Source organism: Ochotona princeps, chromosome 7, assembly GCF_030435755.1.
Source record: "Ochotona princeps isolate mOchPri1 chromosome 7, mOchPri1.hap1, whole genome shotgun sequence".
NCBI classification, from domain to species: Eukaryota; Metazoa; Chordata; class Mammalia; order Lagomorpha; family Ochotonidae; genus Ochotona; species Ochotona princeps.
The window spans coordinates 54,618,024-54,637,310 of record NC_080838.1 but is presented as its reverse complement, the minus strand read 5'-3'; the positions used below and the strand labels follow the sequence as shown (position 1 = coordinate 54,637,310).

Genomic DNA, 19,287 nt, shown 5'->3' with positions numbered 1-19,287 from the left:
CTCCATGAGGATGCTCCATACATGGAGATACCCTAGGAGTTTCCAGAAGTATTCTGCTTTGATATGATTATTCCTCCTTGTAGTTTGCTTGGGGTCCTTGGGTAGGAATAGAAGTCCAGCAGTTTTTGGGTTTAGGTCAGCTGCTGGTCACCTGTTAGTGTTTTGGGATAGACTCAATTTGTGTGGACAACCAAGCCCTCACTTCGGCAATGTCACCAGTGACATGGGGTGCAGCAGTCTCCTCCTTATGCTGGTTTTGATACTGCCAGGAGTGAATCAGTTGAGCACTGCCCAGTATAGCACTCTGCAAAAGTGAAAGATGGAAAGGAATTAAGGGAGCTCAGCCTGATCCAAGCCTGACAGTTTCTCTGATTCTAGTTATTTCATAGGCTGAAATAAATGTCAGTGTTTGGTTGTAGGATTCTTGCTCAATTAGAACTATGAATGACGGGACATAGAGTTATTCTTATCTTGTCATTACATGATGGTGTCTCAGGTGGAAGCCAGCTGGCTGTGCGAAGCAGATGTCTTCAGCAGTTTGTCTTCCACTCCTTCTGATCCACAGAATCTTCCGTGTATGTGTGTGTGTGTGTGTCTATACTTTGACACAAATTTCTGTCACTCAGGCTGCTGGAACAGTGGTTCCTGCTTTGTTCATTTTCTATTCTGGAGAAGCTGAGGTTAGTGTAGCTACACCCTATTCAGCCATCTTGGAAGTTTGAGCTATCTGAGCATGTTTAAGCAGGTGCCTTATTATGGAAATACTGGCTACTATTTGATTTGAATTATTGCAAAAATGCAAATGGACATTTTTTATGATAAATTTGCTATTTAAAAATTCATATAAAAACAGTTGTGTTTTATGCAAGCATTTGTTGTTACTTAAAGGTGCTATTCATTCTTATTATTAACCATTATAAATACATTTAGTAACTCTGTAACAGGACTGTTGAACAAGTTTTGTAATATTGAAAGTGAAGGGAAATGATTTTTACTTAGACACAGAGAAGCTAAGACAAAAAATATAAAGACTTTCAAGACTGGTTTAAATAGTGAGATAATTTATAGTACGTGTAAACATTTGTATTGCAGAAAATTTTCTATATGCACAATAGGTTGCTCCTTAAATGAGAATAGTAACAAAACACCAATTATTTACTGTTGATAATAGCATGCCAGTATTATCTCATCAGCCTCTGCCCTTTGCTGCTTTTATGTTGCAGCCATGTTGAACTCACTGAAAGTGTTGCCTTGGACATGTTATCTTAGCTTTTAACTCTGTTAAAAAAGGCATATGGATATGTTTGTATCATAGGAGTTTGTTGGTGATTGAAATTTTAAAATGAACGAGCAAAAAATAATGCTGCATGTCTTAAAGCCATTCAATACACATTGTCTGTCTGAGTATTTTATTCACTTATATTGGAAAGTCAGAGAGGGGTGGCAGAATTTTAGCTCAGTTGACTTCCTTTCCTAGTGGGGTTGGTCTAGGCCTCATTCAGGTGCATACAGTTTTGTCAGGGTCTCCCACAATTGTAACAGGGATCTGACCGCTTGTGTCATCACCTGCTGGGTTTCAGAATGTTCATTAGCTGGGGCATAAACCCAGGGTCTCTGAACTGGAATGCAGGAAACCTACAGGACAGCTTAAGCATTAAAGCCGTGACACCAGACATTCTCTCAGTATTTCTAAAATAAGAATGAACTCATTTTTAAGAACCTAGTGGAGTGTGTATTTAGATAACAAGAATTGTTTGAATTTTATGTTGCTTGTGGAAGTATTATAACAGTGTTCATGCTTTACAGAATATAAAATACAATTGATTATAAAGTAGAATAAACTGGGCTTATTCTGTGACACCCAACAGATATATTTTCTTAGGGATGTATAAAGTTTGAGAACCAGTAGCACAAGTTATCATAAATAATGAGAAAAGCTTTTCTGTGGCATTGTCTATAAATATCTGCCAAAAGATAGTCTTGACATTAGGCAAAGGATCTTTATCTGTATTATGCTTGTCTGCCATAATTATGCACAATCATGTCTAATTAAAGTAGTGGCCTTGTGCCATATACTTCTGTGTGTTCCAATCCTGCTGTGCCTAGCGGGAGGTTAGAGCATAAGGGAAGGAGCCAACCGGTGGATAAACAAATGTTGTTTTTGCCATCCAGTGCTGCAGAATCCCAAAGAACTTCCAGAGAGTCAAAAAAAAAAAAAAAAAAAAAAAAGGAATCAAAGAGAAGAATCAAGACTAGGTTTTATAGATCAGTATTTTTTGTTGCATCTTTATGACATCTCTTCTTTAAGGACTCATATTTCAGATCATGTAGGCCCTTTCTTATTTGTAAAAATGTTCCAAGAGGCAATGTCAAAGTCACTTTGTCAAATTTTGTAGGCTTGACTAGATCTTCACAGATAATGAAAATCATTATTTTGTTAGGAAAAAAAACAGAACGTGTAAACTGGTAATAAACTCTTGGTGAATAGCGACTTTCCTCCATAGACGTATCTTCAAATCCTGGAACACAGTTGGGTTCATCTGTTCCTAGCATAGAGACACTGTAATCTCTTGAGGATGTAGTTAAATCACATGCTTTTTAAAATTAATGGGTAGAGAGCAGATTTCATTTTGTTTTTAATTCCAACTTACTTTTCTATTCTCTCTAGAATTCTTCATGTAAATATTTGCATAATCTTATTTTATTTCTCCACTCTAGAAAATTTATTCAGAAGCCAGTATCTTCTAACGTGGCATTATTTTTATTAGCAAAAACTATTTCAGGGCCAGGCATGGTAGCCTAGCAGCTAAAGTCCTTGCTTTGCATGCATCTGGATCCCATATGGGCGCCAGTTCTAATCTTTGGGACCTTCTTCCCATACTGTTCCCTGCTTGTGGCCTCGGAAGGCAATCAAGGAAGGCCCAAAGTGTTGGGACCCAGCACACTTGTTGGAGACCTGGAAAAGGCTATGGGCTCTGGCTTTGGATCAGCTCAACTCCAGCCATGGTGATTGCTTGGGGAGTGAACCAATTAATGGAAGATCTTCCCCTCTGACTCTCCTTCTCTCTGTATATCTGACATTCCAATAATTTTTTTAAGAAAATGATTGACAATATGACACTACAGAAATCCTAAGCTAGTCTTCCTGATATACCTGAATTTTGTGAAAACAACTTGGTACCTTTTTAGTGTATTCTATCTGGTCAAGAAAATGAATGACCTCCATATTTTGGTCACTTTTGTTTATGTGTTTGTGTGAATTTTTACTTTATTTATTTATTTATAGGTGCATCTCTTTTTGTTTATTTGAAATGAAGGGTTACAGAGAGGAGGAGAGGCAGAGGATTAAAGACGGAGCAGAGAGAGAGACAGAGGTTGATTTTCCATCTGCTGGCTCACCTACCAAATTCTAAAAAAGGAAAACAAAATAAAACTAACAAAAACCTCAGAGGTAATCTTCACAGTCTGAAAGTTAAGAAGACAACTATGTGTAGGAAATATAGAAAGCATTCTGAAAGATAGCATGGATTCCTGAATGTGGTAAATGATATAAAAATCTCACTAACTGAAATATTAAATGTATTAGGACATTTGGGCCGAAAATAAACAAAAAATTATAGCTTAGAAAACATAGATATCTCCTGTCAGTGAATCTGTTTCTTCTATATAGTAACGTATACAATGCTATTGAGAAACATTTATGGAACTTCTGTAAGATATTAGAGATGCCACATAATTCTTATTTAATCCTTACACAATTATTATTGTTTAGATTACCCCAGTTTTAGTCCTAAGATAATTGCGTCAATGGAAAGTATCTTTCTCTCTCCTTCTCATATTATTGCTAACCTATATAAATACAATTTGAACCAAGGAAATGGATATGTTCTCTCTCCTTCCAGCTGTGCAACTGTGCCTTTCAAATATGTAAGTACATATTTGTTTAAAGCATTTGTTTAGAATGCCTTGGCCCACACCAAAATGATGGATTCAATCTCAGCATTGGCTCCTGATTCTGGCTTTATTATTATGGGGATCCTGGGAGGTTGGAGAAAATAGCTCAAATTTTGGTCACTTGCCACCCTTGTGGGAGATCTGCATTGGGTTGTTGTCTTCAGCTTTTGGGAGTGACCTAGCAGCCAGGATTTCTCCCTCTCCTCTCCTCTCCTCTCCTCTCTCCTCTCCCCTCTCCCCTCTCCCCTCTCCTCTCCTCCCCTCTCCTCTCCTCTCCTGTCCTCTCCTGTCTTCTGCCTTCCATTTTATGCTTTTTTCCTGCTTTCTCTGTCCCTTTCTTCCTAAATTTGAAATATATAAATAAAAATGAACCCGGGAATTACTGCAAACTCAGGTTTTTTTTTTTTTCAGTGGTCTGTATTCTGTTCAGATGCAATAGGTGATTTAAAAAGTTAAATTTGGGCTAATGTTTTGGCTTAAGCAGCTTTTGGAGTACTGGAATCCCATATGGGTGCTGATTTATGTCTTCACTGCCCCACTTCTCATCCAACTTCCTGCTAACAGTGTGGGAAAACAGAAGATGGCCCAGGTCATTGATACTGTGTCATTCATGTGGGAAATCTGGAGGAAGCTCCTGGCTCCTGGCTCCTGTCTTTGGCCTTACACAGGTTTCACTCTTGCAGACATGGGTGGTGTCGATAGCAGATGAAAGAGCTCTTTGTCTCTCTCTCCCTCTATCTCTCCTTTCATCTCTGTAGCTGTGCTTTTAAAATAAAGATCTTTTCAAGAGAAAGTTAAATTATGTTAATGTACTAAATAAGTTTCTGTGGAAAAAGTCACTAGGAAACAAAGGAATTTTTGTGAATGCGCATAAATAATTGCCTTTATCCTAAGAATGCTCATCTACATTGGGGACAAAACCTTTTTTTACTAGTGTATCTGGAGTCCTTTGCTTGTTTCCTGAATGTGCTGCAGCTTTGGTTGTGTGTTTCACTTCAGTCTTCACGGATGATCCACTGAGGGCCCATGTTGAGAGTATGTAAGATGCCAAATGTCTTGGACATGGTAGGCTTTGAATGGGATTCAGAAGACAACAGGGTGCTTTGTGTTCTGTCTACCAAAAACTCTGCCTTGTTTAAAATGATTCTAAAGCTTCTGTGGAGTAGGGGCCAACTGCCCTCGTCAGAAATAGGCCAAAGTGCTGTGGGTGCCTTGGATATCCTCAACCAATGTTTCATTAGTAACTTTCACTCTTGCCTAGTGAGATTCAGTTTTTCATAAGCCTCTGGTTGCTTCACTTGCTTCCTCATGCTTGTTATTAACAAAACACTGCTCTGGGTTAGGTTGTGCATGCTTCAAAGGATGGTTAAGTGCCAAGGCCAACATATTCTCTCAAGTACCTCTTAAGTTTGTTTCTGTAAGAAAGGTTACTTCTGCTGTGAACTTTAATGACAGCTTAGATTTTACATGCACTCATGCATACAATCTTAGATAATGCATTTGCAAGTGTTTAATCTCCAGAGGTATGTACCTTTCTAGACAAACTTGAGGCTTTTCAGAGAACAAAGAAAATAATCTTACCCTCCTAAAATTGATGTAATTTGAGAAAAGGACTAGAAGGTAAATGATAATTAGAACAGATAAGGGGTGTGCAAGGTTAAGAGAAAAGGGAAGCAGTAGCTTGCAATTCTTGATAAAGAGTTTATGTTTTTGAAAAAGGGGCACTTGAATAGAAGGTTTAAAGGTATAGGAAAGTTAGCTCTGAGAATAGCTGGAACCAATGTGACAAGAAATGAAAGCAAGAGTATTTTGAAATACTAACACACAAGTCAGTCCAACTGGAACATTGTTGGTTGATTTTTATAGGAAAGATTTTAGGGAGATGATCCTGAGTACATAGCATTGTTTCTTTTCAAAATAGCTACTGTAAATGAATATAGGGTACTATTTGATCTTGTGATGCATGTTTGCATTGTGGAAGCATCTAATAAAATTAATTAGCATATCTATGACTTCATAATTGATACTTCATTGTGTTGAGAATATTTAATACCTACACTTTTAGCAGTTTTGAAATTTTTAGTGAATTGGTATTAATTGATAACTAGGCAATATAATGAAGCACCAGATCATACTTTTCTTGCCAAACTGAAACTCTGGATTCTCTAATATCTTCCCCTATCTATTCCTACATCTTACCCCAGCCTATCTTTAGACATTTTTAATTCCATTTCACTTAGGGATATGGGGAAAATTTAACAGTTTTTCGGCAAGGTAATGTCATGATTTGATTTTCGTTACTGGCATTGACAAGGGACAAGAGAATAATATTTTACTAACAGAAGAGATGCTGTTAAAAAGCAATAGTAGGAGCAATAGTTAGAAACAGGGCATTTCTTGACAGATTGGAAGTTGGAGAGATGAGAGCATTATGAGTAACTGCAGGATGTTGACCCAAGCAAACAGAATGATGTAGCTACCAGTGATGGAGCTGTAGATGGAGCCAGTACATGATAAGACATCACTTCAATTTTGAATATGTTAATTTTGAAACGTCCTCATGCAGGCGATCATTCACTCAAGTCAAGCAGCCAGTTAATATGGTTGTCCTGCACACGATTGTAACCCTCAATATGATCTATTAAAAATGGAAAATTGATCCAGGTGTGAAGTTTAAAGTTGGAGCCTACGGGGTAATTAGAATTGGTAAGGTCATTGATGAGGAACTCCTATACTAGTATGCTGGTGGCTGTTAAAGAAGAGAGGACAGATACCTCCTGGGGACTCTGCCAGCGAGCAAGTCAACACCATATGGGGCCCCTTGACTGTGAAGTGAAATTGTGAGCCAAAGCTCATTTTATTTATTGCTTATCTTCTATGCGATATTGTGTTATTAATTGCAGAAACTAGACTAGCATAGCAGTTGGCTATCTGGATCTGGTTGTCATGAAAGAGGCAAGCACAGGCTATACCTATTTGGAAGACACCACTTGCAGTGATATTAGAGGTTGAACCTTCTGTTTATTTGATTTACCCCTTAGCACCAATCATTATTAAAATACAACTTATTGGTTTAATAGGGAGTAACTAAAATACTACTTATTTTGTGTCTATTTTGCATTTTAATATTTTCTTTCAACCAGAATAGAATTTCAAGGTGTAATTTTTGTCCTGTTTTATTCCAATGTTCAGTCCCTAGAATGGTGGCTGACACAGAGATTCTGTCAAAAAAAAAAAAAATGCTGTGATGGCTTCCAGCCAAAGCCAAGCTTTGGGACCTTACATTTTTGGAACTAAATGCTTGTCAGGCCTTGCACACATTTGACCTTCTGGAATTAGAGGTGTCTTCATTGGATCTTCTCAGCCCTCATCCCTGAGGTTTGCATGTGGATAACGTGTTATCCACAGTTGCCCTCCTGCTCTGTTTTTCTGTGGACACCTCTTGAACTAAAACTTCAGTCAGTTGTTATGTAGTATGTGGTGGTGGTTGTTGGGCTCTTGTGGAATCAGTCTCCTAGAAACCCCTGCAAAAATGTGCTTACTATTCATCCTAGTTAGGGAACTTCTAGACTTGCTTACATTATCTGGAATTAAGTAGTGCTTTGTTACTCAGAGAAAGAAGTGAAAAGATTTCCTAGGTTTATGTTACATGTTTTCAAATAGATTTGCTAAGAAGCTTGCTATACATCGTGGTTCATGATGGCATTTAATGTTGAAATGCAATGTAAATACATTCTTGCCGAGTACTCACTATTATGCTATCACCTATATTGAAAAAGGAAGGATAAACTGTGTGGTGCAGGGATCAAGCTGCTACCTGGGACAGTCCATATCAGAGTACCTGGCGCTGAGTCCTGTTATCCTGTTCATTCTGGCTAATAATCATAGGAGGTAGTAGGTAATGACCAAAGTATCTGGGTTACTTCCACTTACATGAGAGACTTATATGGATTCCTGAACAGTAGTTTTGGCCTTGCCTATTGCTGTTAGTGTGCACATGTGAGGAGTGAACCAACAGATGAAAAACTTTTTCTCAATCTCTCTCTCTTGCTCTCATTCTAGCTGTCAAAGAACTTTTACATTTACAAATGACTCACAATCTTAATAAAAGAAAGCAGTTTCTAGCCCATCTTTCCAGTATAATTTATTCCTATGGCTTAGCATGCTTACCTTGTTGGAAGATAGTATTTAGGTTCAATCTACTAGAATCAAGGCTAATTTTCTCCTGCAAAAAGTTAAGTGAATGCTTGGATTGTTGTTTAGTAACGCTTTTGGGAATCTTGATTGAATGAAAGGGAAGCAGAATGAATTGGTTTCCCAATTTTAAAGAAGCTTAGGAATTATGATTTTTTTGTTTACCTTGTGTTTCATGTCAGAATTAGTTTAAATCCATTAAGACGCAACCTGTAATGCCAGCATCCCACTTCAGAGTATGAAAAACTCTGCTTCTGAGTCCAATTTTCTATTAATGTGCACCCTGGCGAGCAGGAGACGGTGGCTCAAGTCCTTGGATTCCTGCCATCCACCTGGGAGACCTGCATTGGGTTCCTAGCTCCTAATTTCCATCTGGCTCAGCTCATAGTAATAGAAGCATATGTGTTAGTCCCCAGTATTGCAAATGTTATATCTCTCTAGTTCTTTCTCTTACCCTCTCTGTCTGTACCTGTTTCTTCCTCCCTTTGAAATAAATAATGATAATAATAATGAAGTTTCAATCCAGATCCCTTTCCTTGCGATTTTGTAGGTTACCACAGAAAAGTTAATGATTTGATACTGGATGCCAAACTAGGTTAGGTAGTACAGGAGGGTAAACCTGATTTATATTTTATAGAAGTATTATTAGAATAAATCAGCTTTGTCAATAGAGGCCCAAATAAGAATGCCGTGATATAAAACTCACAGTTTATTATTTTATGTTAATTTCTCTTTTGTTGAGTTATATCATCATTAGTGAGAACAGATCAATCATTTGAATCACTTAAGAACTTGTGGCTTTGTCAAAATTTATTCCAGAAGTTATATAGATAATTGAAGAAGCTGGTTTCAGAGGCTGAATGTGCACATAATTCTGGTTTCTGAAGCTGAATGAACACATAATTTTGACTTCAACTTCATGTAAGCAATCATGGATTTCTTATACAAGCATGTTTACTGAAAAACTACCGTTTTTCCTTGTGATTTGAATTTGTGTTATTTGAAGGCAATCAAGTTAGTAATTTTCCTTATTGTCCATAAATGTTCTGTATTGTGTTAAAATTCCTCTTTAGTTGGAAAATAGATCCATTTCAACTGAACCTAGGTATGTGTGTTTTAAATATTAGCAAGGAACAGTGCACATACTTTGTTTTTCAAACATGCTATCTTCCATTCTAAAATTGGCAAAACCTTGGAGCAGCAGTGCCCTCTCAGCCTCCCTCCCCTTCCCTGAAATTCATGTGCCTATTATTTCTTCAAAGACACCTTCCAAGATCTGCCCAGCACAGTTGCCATCTATCCTGTTATCATACCATACCATGCATTCTAGTAATTTTCCAATTTACAAATATAACATGTAATGATTTGATTAATATAAGTTTTTCAGCAATGGAGTTTCCCTAAGGACAGGAAGTTTGAGTGTTTTCTCTAGATTGTATCATTAGCATTACAGGATGAAACAGGGAGGATTGAAAATAGGCACTGAATGAATATTGGATGCGTGAATGAATTATTTAAAATGCTACTCAGAGAAGAATGACCCATAAGAGCAACAATGCTTCTCCAGGATTGTTTTAAAAACTGCACTTCACTGAGTTGCTCCTGGCTTCAAATAAATCAGCTTCTCAATTAATATTTGGGATCTACTCATTAAAATTCAACAATATAATCATTTAGGTATCTAAGATTTAATCCTTTCTCCTGTCTCATTTAAGTCAGCATCCACGTTTAATTTTGACAAAAAAAATGAAACCCAAATTTCTTTATTGTTTACTTACAAAGCAATGAATCTGTAGGTTTTATTGTAAGGGCAGGGCTTGAATCATATTTTGTTTGCTATGATCTAATATAGTAACTGTTACATAATAGTTGCTCAATGAAATATTATTTAAATGAGCTAATTAAAGAGAAATAATATAGGTAGATATTTAGCCTATGGTTAAAATGCTGTTTAAGATAGTTATAGCTCAAATCAGCGTACCTGATTTCAATACTTTGGCATGATTCCTTCTGCTCTGGCTTCTTCTAATGCATCCTTAGGGAGGCAGTAGTAAAAGCTCAATTAGTTGAATTTCTGCCACACACATGATTGGCCTGAACTTAATTCCCAGCTCTTGGCTTTGCCCTTACCCACCCATGACAATTACAGGCATTTAGGGGAGTAAACTAACATATGGGAACTCTCTTTCTCTGACTCTCAAACAAAAAAATTAATTTTAAAACAAGTTATTTTAGTGAAATGAAATATATATGCATAATTGTAAATTTCTGCATAAAATTATATATTGAAATAATCCAGATTATGTTTTAAGGATAAGTATGCTTTTGTTTTACAAGCTCTGAAAAACATTTCTGATAATTTCACCATACATATGGCACTTGGTAAACATGTATTGTGCTCAGAATGCAAATATTGTACTTTCTTACTTCTGGGTATATAGCCAAAGGAAATGCAAATATAGAATATTAAGGAAATTTCTTCATTCCCATGTTCATTGCAGCTCTAGTCACAAAAGCCAAAATATATAGTCAACATAGATGCTTATCAGTGGGTGAAAGGATAAAAAAAAAAAAAGAAAACAGAAAACACACACACACACAGTCACACAGAAATACCCAGACAAGTGGATATTGCCCTCCCATAAAAAATGAAATCTTGAGGTCAGTGCTATGGCATAACACCCTGATATTCCTATGTGATTTTGGCATCCCATAAGGGCAGAGGTTCAGGTCACAGCTGCCCCAGTTCTGATCCAGCTCTCTGCTGATGTGCTTAAGAAAACAACAGGAAATGGCATCAGCTGCTTTTGAGCCCTGCACGATCATGCATGGCTCCATGAAGCTCTGGGCCCCGGGCTTGGCTCTGCCTCTCCCTGGCATTGAGGCACTTTAGCGAGGGAGCTGCGAATGGCAGAATGTCCCTCTCTCTCTGACACTCCTCTCTGTCTGCTTTTCAAGTAAATCAAATTTAAAAAATGAAAGTGGCACATTTGCCACCAAATGGATGGAATTGGAGAATTTAAGTGAAATAGGTCTCACAGAAAGACAAATACTGCACGTGTTGTATCATTTGTGTATGAATTCACGTATTCAATCTGAATTTAAAATGATTACAGAAACTGGATTGTGGAGAGTGAGGAATGAGGAAGTTGGGCAATGGGTACTAAAACACATGTGCTTTGGTCCCATCAATTCTTTGTACTTGCAACACAATGTGGTGACTAGGGCTCATGGTGAAGTATACTGTTCTGTATTTTATTTATTTATTTTACTAAAATGGGTTCATGACACAGTTCTGTAGGCTCGGAGATTTTCCATTCCACCTTCCTCTTTCCCCCTCACTGCACTGTTTTCCTCTATACTATAGCAATAATACAGTCCTTCAGCAACAGTCACAAGTCCATCATTCTGCTATTTAAGTGTATCATAACTTTGTAGTTTATAGACAAACTCTAGTATCCTATTGTGAAGATATTTTTAACAGTTTCATTGGGAGTCTATCTTTTATTCAGGAGTAGAGATGTGTATTGCATTATATCTTCAATTCTCACTATGTTCGTGTTCTGTATCACAAATTAAAACAGAGCAGCTGGTAGTTCACAGACATGAAGAAAAGACAAGAAAATCAAAATTTCAGTTGCCTGTTATGATTTCAGTATGGGTGTGTACTGGAAGTTTCATTGTGTCCCTTTAATTATGCAAGGATTATATGCTAACATTACTTCTTGGTCAGCTCAGCTTTCAGGACAAAACTAGAAATAGGATTAATTATATTTTTTTTTAGTCCCAAACAGCCTTTCTCTGCTATATCATTTTAAAATATAGCAGCAAAGTGAGTCTCTTCCTTCTCTTTTCAGATACAAAAGGCTCTTTAAGGTAAAGTAAGTACCAGAGCCAAGCTGGAAAAAATGGGCTTAAATATGTTGTTAATAGCCTTACTTACACCAGAGGATCCCCTTAGAGTTGAGTATGCATTTGGAGTGTACTTAGTCGTAGCCAACAGGAGGGACTCCAGTGAGGCTGGAAAGGCAAGTTTCTGGCAATGGTGAGGACAGGTGTTTGGAGGCAGCCCAGGTGGCCTTGTCAGCACAGATAAACAGATGGTTTCCAATTGGAATAGTTGAGTATGCAATGGTTCTTAAGCTTCAGTTTACATTGCTTAAAATGCAGATCTATTGAACTCATTTTCAGGTGCTCTGGTTTGCATGTTTATGTTATACCCCAAACTCTGTATTTTTAACATGAAATTTTGATGCCTGAGTGAAATTTTTAGAAAACATTACAGGCCTAAGAAACAGTAAATCTACTTTTTAGGCAAATTGAACAATTACAAATGAATTGCTGCCAAATATAAAAATATTCATCAAAACATAAAAAGAACTCTCCTGAATTTAGGTCATTTATATTTGTCTAAATTTAGGATACATATATACATTAGGATATTAAGCTAGCTTAAACTCTGCACAGTTTGGGGGTGAGGGGTAAATCTTTTTTAGCTCTATAAAAGGATGCATTTGTTAATTTAAAAGGGAGGGAGGGATTGTGTCATTAATGCCTCAACTACGCTCCTGGAACGCCACCAGGATCGCCTACTGGGATGATGGGATGATGGGACAGCAGCTTAACATGCATGCTACCATGGTGGTCTCTGAACTATTCCTCTTTAACAAGCAAAATTCAAAATATCTTTAAATTTTCAACCTAAAGAAATCATATTTGAAGTTTTCAGCATCATGTTAAGTCAGTTTGGCAAAAATTTTATGAATACACCAGGTAAAACCTCCCTTGGTGATGCCATGTATATAGATAACCCTAGCAGTCATTCCATCCATGAAATCTACTTTATGCTCTTGCAATACAGAAATCTTGTATTAGAGCTTAGAGAATTTTTCTAAGATATTGCAGTTGATAGCCTGGAATGCATGAGTTTTTCTTCTTAATTCTTCATCAGTATGTGGTAAATACTCAGGATATACATCCTAAGTAAGTGAATGGATTTTGTTTTCATACACAGAAACATCAAAATCTGCTTCTTAGAACAGTACCTAAGTGACGTCAGCAAGACGTTAGAGGTTAAAGTTTCCACGCAAAGCTGAACTATAGGGAAGGATGTCTGCATGGCCGAAGACCATGGTTTATCTAGAAGCAATAATTTCATTCTAATTCCCAGGAGTATTGCCAAGTGATCTTAAATGTGGTACTTTCTTCTAGTTTTCTTCTTTCAGCAGCACAGTACGTGGCATTTGCCATCATGGACTTCAAATAGGATTGTTATATATCTACATCTTTATTTGTGATTCCAGGGTGAGAAGGTGGAGGAAGGAACTCTCAGAAGCTTGGGAAGAGAAGCAGATTCATGGAAACCATTACTGATATTTTACTGTTCAGAAGTGTGCCACCTGTAATCTACAGAAGCAAGTGAACTGGGAGTAACAATAATGTAGATAGGTACATTGCGACTTAAAAGCAAAAAATCAAAATCTGTTAGCTGGACATGGGAGAATGGGGATCAGACTGGTAGCTAGGGGTGGATGCTATAAAGAATGAATAGGTGGAGAAAGAAAGTATCCAGGTTTACCTGAAGTTTGTGTGAAAGTTTACAGTGCTACAGATGTCAGCACAAAGATCAAATATTAGCAGAAGGGTACTGGAGAAATAAAAGAAATAGACATTCATTTCTAAATTGATTCATAAATTTCTACTCAAAGAATACATGCCTTCATTTATCAAAATAAAATTGATAAAACTTCTATTCTGAGAAAACACCACAAATCCTACATATGAAGCAATAAATTTTATAAATATTTAATTGCATGTTCTAAAACTCTTTGTGTTATCCGTCTTGAAGATGTAGTTGACTGCAGTCATGTATATTGATAGCTGAGCTGAAGTTGTAAGAAGGTGAAACGAAGTGGCTCACACATTAACCATTTGGCAAATAGCCTCATCTAAGTCTGAAACGTTTTGTGTAGCAGTGAAAATCAGATTGCCTTATTGCCCCTCTTTTATTATTCTTTATTTCTATTCTTGCAAATATGTTTTTCTTTACCATTAGGGGTGGTTTTCTTCTTGGTTCCCAACAAAGAGTATCTAGCTAATTAATATTCACCGTTTATATTTGTCAGATATAATAGTATAAATTCATATGTTGCCCTCCCAGTGCTGAATTTTCTGCATCCTTAGGTCAAGTGACAATTTTGTTATCATTCAGTACTAAGACTTTTATTACTACACGAAACTTATTTGTTTTAAAATACATTTTCCTGCTATTTATCTTTTTTAAATTTTTAAGTGATTTGAGATAGTAGGCACTACAGAACTGAAATTACAGAGATAAGTTAAAATCTGAGATAAAAATTTCGAAATCATTAATCATAAAAATATAATTAAGTCATGGGAGGTAGACTTTGATTACTATAGGAAGTATGGACTGAGGGGAAAGACCAAAAATTACTCTGAAACTCTGAAAAAGACTTAGAAACTTTCTCTTTTTTTTAATTCACAATTTTTTTTCTCATTACTCTCCCAAAGCATTATAATAACCTTTCCTTTTGCTAAGGGACAGCTTATTTATCTTCCCCTTGAGGAAGCCACATGCAATTTGTTGAAAAAAGATAACTTGTTCTCTGGAAATAGAAATAAAACCTCTATATTATCATTTCAGTTTCTCAATTTAAAATATCTCTGCAGCAGTAGAATCAAGGAAACAATTTGCCCTGGAGAGGTGGCTTTCTTTGCTTTTAGTAACTTTACTCTCTAAAGCCTGTATCCTGTTCATTAAGTACAGGTTTCACTTTCAAATTACATGATCCATATACTGTTGGAAATGGAAGTGGTGCTAGAACGCACCCAGTCCAGCTCTTTTATGCTGTATTTGGGGAAAGAGATATCCAGCGGAGCTGAGAAATTTAATTAAACTTCATGTTATTTCTTCTTGTAGTTCTGTGTAATCTGTTTCCCTGTAGTGTCACATCCTGCTACTTAACTTCAGTTTCATTTTGTGTGTGTGTGTGTGTGTGTGTGATTGTTCTTTGCAATGAAACCTGATCATTTCCTGTGATGTTATAACCTCTCCTGCTCACATAAGAAGTAAGACGTATTGTGTCTTTAAGGGTCTGAAGAATCCTGCACTAGCTAACTTGTTCTTCTTTCATGCTTCTGATCCTGTCCTCTGCCACCTTGACTCTGTTTGGTTCTTTGGGATATCTGAACTATCCTTTTTTCTTTCTTCTTACCTAGCTTGTTCCTATTTGATTTTTAGATCTCTATTTTTGGTCAGTCTCTTAAGAAACTTTTCACGTTCTTTCTTCAATTTTTTTCCTGGAGATTCACTTTATTTATCTGATGTGGAGTTAGAAAGAGTGCTGTTTTACTCCCCAAATGATAACAGCCTTGACTGGGCCAAGCTGAAGTCAGGATCCAGGAGCTTCTTTCTGATCTCCCATGTGGGCGCCGGCATGCAAGGACTTGGACTGTCTACCCTTGCCTTTACAGTGCATAAGCAGGAAGCTGGATGAGAAGTGGAACAATAGAAGCTCAAGCTAGCACCCATATGGGATGTTGACTCTGCAGGCCACAGCTTAACCAGCTGCATCCCAGTGCTGACCCATACCCTTGACTTCTTTGACTGTGTCAACTACCCTCATAAATTTGCATATGATAATGAAAATACACCCTTTGTAGGTTTTTTAAATTTGGATATTAACTCATATTCCAAAAGATAATTAATTGATAGATAGGGTGCTCTACCCACTAGGTCTTGTTTCACGGGCACAGGGTTAGCATATTGTTATAAAAGACTGCAGTTTAGACGCCATCTGGTACATGACATGTATTTATTAATAAGTATCACCAGGCTTGACTTGAAAACAAACAAGCCAGTAAATACAAGTCCAATTTATATCTTTCAAAAGTGTCAATGTATATAATCGATTTACATTCTTTGCAACATTTCCAACAAAAAGCTGGGTTTCATACCTATCAAAAATTATATTAACTCATAAATATATACAAACATGGATTTTTAGTACAAATAAATAATAGTAAGACATTAGGTTCTCATTAATTTATTAGAGGCTTATAATTTCTAAATTATGCATTGCAGTGTGCTGCTCTGTGACATTGGTTTCTTTGTATTTGAGCCAGTTTTTTTGAGTGTCCATTAAAAACGAATTTCAATTTAAAATTAGCCTTATTTTCTGATTTTGTATTACTATTTTTACATAATATAATTATTTATAACATAATTGAAAATTTCTTAAGCAAAATCATATTTTCCTTGTTAATCCAAGTACAATTTTCTTTTCTCCTTTTAATCTGGAAAGCATTGCTTACATTGATAACATTATCCCCTCCATTATCAACATTATTGAATGCTTACAAATCTCACTGGGAAAAAATATCAAGTGGAAAATTTTACATGCAAATAATAAGTCATTTAGGAACTTAATGAATATAAAAGACAAGACACTGGAGTATTGCAAAATGATCATCTATATCCAACTATTTTATCATTCTCTAAGTACCAAATTCTGTAGTTCATTTCATTTTCTATATGCAGATTGCATGTAATTCTTAGTGTTCTCATAAAAAAGTAAGTAACAATAAGGACATGCAACTTACCTCCATGTGAAGACATATTATAATGCTACAGAAGGAAGAAAGGAGGTAATGTTGGTAATAATTACAGTATCCATGGGGATTCATAGTAGCTGTATTAGCCGATCACAGGTTTGGGGAACATGAGGAGCTGTTTTCATTTCCTACTGATGATTCAGTCTACAGTCACAGCATCTATTGGCCTGCTGAAAACACACAAGAAGAATGTGGACTCAAAGTGCAGATGTTTTCCCTCTAAAGTCTTAAAAAAAAAAAACCTTATTTTTTATGAGGGAGATTTCTATTAGTGGCAGAAATATAATTCACATTATTGCAATGAATTCTTACTAAACTCATAACGCACATTGAAATTTCAGTTCTGAAACTCCTTAGGAAGAACAAACTCAACAAACTTGTTCTTGTGTTAGATTTTGTGCTCATACGCATCTGAACATCCATTTTTGTCACAAAGACAGTCTTCACCAAACATCTGCAGAAACATTTGCAATGCTATTGTTTAAGAGGCATTGTCCAAGTGTGCATGCTTTTATAACATACCATTGTGGCTGGATTGATGGTCCTGTAAAGGAGAATTCTGAATACAGAATACAGTAGAATGCACTCTCTTAATCGTCTGTCACTGTATATCAGATAAAATGACTTGTTCCCATAGATTTATTCAAAACAGAACCTGAATTGTCTTCAGAGTTGTAAATGTTATGTAACCTGAAAATCTATACATTTGTAATCACCTTATTCATTGAGAAAACCTTATACACTCTAGAAGGACTCTAGCTATCCATAAAACATTCTTTGATTTGTATTTGTATGGCAAGAATCTGCTGCCCACAATGCTTATCTGCTATCCCTTCCTCTCCCCAATGCGTGGGCTAAAACATAATGTGGGATTTTCATTTTTAAACTTACATGGACATTATGTCACAACTCCTACTTCCTTGGATCATGCCTTTAAATTCTGGAAATGTAGTAAAGTAGAGCGCCTCTTAATTGTAATATACAATCACACATACCATATTAATTTTAAGATTGAGGTTTATATGATAAAACCTATCATATAATTGTTTTCATAGAGAGAAATATTTATATATGCATGTGATCCTGCTAGAGTAATTTAAAAGAACTTATTAAATAAGAGAACAGGACATAATAATTGTTTTCATTGATTTAGGTTTAATGATTATATTAAAATATATAATGTTTTTGGGGATGGGTTGAATGGCAGTCATTCTTTATTTCAGAAATTTTTTTTGAATAGAAGTCATACAATTTTTCAGAAATTAATAGGTTTTAGAAAATGAATGTGGTTTATACCAGAAAGCAACTAAGATTTTAGGAAGCATTAAAAAAGTTATATTAAAAGAACATATAATGCTATTTCTAGACATTTAATACTTATGTACATTGAGTAATAACATTTAATAATCTCATTGGGCTCTTGAATATTCAAATTTTATAATAAATTCCAAAACCTGCATTTGATTACTCCATTTTTAAAAAGATTTATTTGTATTGGGAAGGTAGATTTACAAAGAGAAGGAGAAACAGGGAAAGATCTTCCATCCACTGGTTCACTCCTCAAGTGGCCACAGCTGCCACAGCTGAGATGATCTGAAGCCAGGAGGCTGGAGCCTTTTCTGGATCTCTCACATGCGTAAAGGGTCCCAAGGCTTTGGGCCATCCTCTACTGTTTTCCCAAGCTATAAGCAGGGATCTGGATGGGGAGTAGAGCAGCCAGGATAAGAACTGGTGTCCATATGCAATCTTGGTGTGTGCAAGGTGAGGATTTAGCCACTGAGTCTTCCCACCAGACCCAACTAGTTCTTTTGGCATTCATATTTATTTGGTTTAGTTTTTTTAGATTTATGTAATTATTTGTTATAAAAGAAGAGGACACAGAGACTGACACACACACACACACACACACACACACACACACACACACACACCCCCCACACACAAAATGACAGAGAGAAAGACTATTTGTTAGTTCACTTCCAAGCAGCTACAACAGCAACATTACAGCTCGACCAAATTCGTGAGCAAAGAACCTCATCTGATGTCCCAAATGTGTGGCAGAGGTTCAAGCACTTTGTTGTCTCTTCCTTCTCGAGTGCACTAATGGGAAGTTAGTTTGGGAGTCTGGACTACAATCAGCTTTCTGATATGAGATGCCAGCATGTAACTTGGCAGTTAAACTCACTGCATCAAAGCACTGGTACCTGTTTATTTGCTTTGTAATCACCTCAAATCTTTGAAGCCCTGTGTTTCATTCAGTATCAACAGAATAATATTAATTTCATGTGCTTATTGGAATATATGTGCTGGGTCTTTTTAATATTCATATTTTTGTCTAAGTATGTTTCTTAAGTCATAAATTGTCTACTGCATGCAGCATAGTGCGAGCTTGCCAGTAATATGTGAATGGATATCAAGTAGGCAGTTGCTAAGATCTAAATAGGCACATTAAAGGACAGAAAACACAACCCTGAAAACCCATAATACAAGTTAGTAGAGGACATA

At 36.4% G+C, this 19,287-nt stretch overlaps 1 protein-coding gene across 1 annotated transcript in view; it reads left to right on the top strand.

The window, feature by feature from the left end:
* Positions 1–19,287, top strand: part of CCSER1 (coiled-coil serine rich protein 1) — a 1,128,290-nt gene that overhangs the window by 923,971 nt on the left and 185,032 nt on the right. The gene's annotated exons all lie outside the window — the stretch shown is intronic.